The sequence below is a fragment of the Podarcis cretensis genome (assembly GCF_951804945.1).
Source record: "Podarcis cretensis genome assembly, chromosome: 10".
Lineage (NCBI taxonomy): Eukaryota > Metazoa > Chordata > Lepidosauria > Squamata > Lacertidae > Podarcis > Podarcis cretensis.
This window is the reverse complement of record NC_137179.1, coordinates 4,467,501-4,469,364: the sequence shown is the minus strand read 5'-3', so window position 1 is coordinate 4,469,364 and position 1,864 is coordinate 4,467,501.

Below are 1,864 nucleotides of genomic sequence, written 5' to 3'. Positions count from 1 at the left end.
GGCTCCCTCGGCCAGTAAAGCGAGATGAGCGCCGCAACCCCAGAGTCGGCCGCAACTGGACCTAATGGTCAGGGGTCCTTTAACTTTATGCTCCTGAAGTAATGGGGTCCTTTCTATGTCCAGCTGACCTTTGTCAACAACAAATTGTAGCTGTTTTTTGTGTTGAATATATGCTATATGGTAATTGATGGACCCCACAGGTATCTCAAGCCATTTGCACATGTTGCACATGCAACCAGTCCCTGCAGAATGTAGGCACCCTATACAGTGGTGCCCCGCAAGACGAACGCCTCGCAAGACGGAAAACCCGCTAGACGAAAGGGTTTTCCGTTTTGGAGGCGCTTCGCAAAACGAATTTCCCTATGGGCTTGCTTTGCAAGACGAAAATGTCTTGCGAGTTCCTGCGGGTTCCCCCCCCTTTTCCTAAGCCGCTAAGCCGCTTATCAGCTGATCCGCTGATAAGCCGCTTAACAGCTGATCGCTAAAAGCCGCTAAACCGCTAATAGCGCTAATCCGCTAAGCTGTCAATGGACTTGCTCCGCAAGACGAAAAAACCGCTATACGAAGAGCCTCACGGAACGGATTAATTTCGTCTTGCGAGGCACCACTGTATATAGAAAGGAGCAAACCAGGGATATTTTAGGGAGCAGGCTAGCAGGCGGGGCCCGTGACTTACATCATAGCAGCCTACACAACACAAAACACTGTTGCTGTATGTAGCTTTTATTTTATTTGTTTTTTTATCTTATATTTTGGAAATGTACATCCAGTTTTCTCCCCTTTAAATTTTTTGGGGGGCCCCCAAGAGAGTGTGGCCCTAAGCTAGAGCTTGTTTAGCTTATACGTAAATCCAGTCTGCTGGTCAGAGTTCGCACATAAAGCTCAAGCCATCATCTAACGAACCACAGTTTAATAAAACAGTTCTGTGCCATAGAATTATAGATATGTGGCGCAGGAAGGGGGCTCCAGGGTCATCTAGCCCAACCCCTGCAATTCAGGGTCCCCAGGTCGTCCTCAGGATCCAGCCATCCCCTCCAAGGCCTGTCCATGGGTGGTGCTAAGCAGGGCTATCTCCTCCTCAAAAGGGGCTACTATCCACGTGGCACCCAGAGGCTCCAGTCTGACCACCGGGACGACTCTGAGCTTCTAATAATAACAACAACAACAACAACAACAACAACAACAACAACAATAATTATTTATGTATTTATACCTCGCCCTCCCCAGCCAGAGCCGGGCTCAGGACAGCTAACACCAGTAAAATCACATAATTGGGGGGTGGGGGTGGACCAATTTAAAATACAGATTAAAAATAGAATTTAAAAAGCAGCCTCATATTAAAGTAGCCATAAAGGGAAGGAAACATAAGGGTCAGACTGAGTCCAAACCAAATTCCAGGCAGAACAGCTCTGTCTTGCAGGCCCTGCGGAAAGATGTCAAGTCCCGCAGGGCCCTGGTCACTTGTGACAGAGCGTTCCATCAGATGGGGGCCAGCACTGAAAAGGCCCTGGCTCTAGTTGAAACCAATCTAACCACCTTGTGACCTGGGACCTCCAAAGTGTTGTCATTTGTGGGACCTTCTGACATTCTTAAGAGTATTGTTCAGAATAGCGGTTTAGAAAACATACTAAGGAGGATAAAAACACAGTAAAATTCAAAACATTGGCGATCAGTTGCACATTTAATCAAAACCCATTTAAAACTTTTTAGTGAATTAATCCAACAAAATTTGATCCTGGCGACGTATCAGAGCAAAAGAAATTCATAGCATAGAATCTTTACATATAAACTCCGTACCAAACATGCACAAACAGATGTGCAGTCCTTAATTTTGAAGGTTGTCATATTGCAAAAAGTGAAAGTC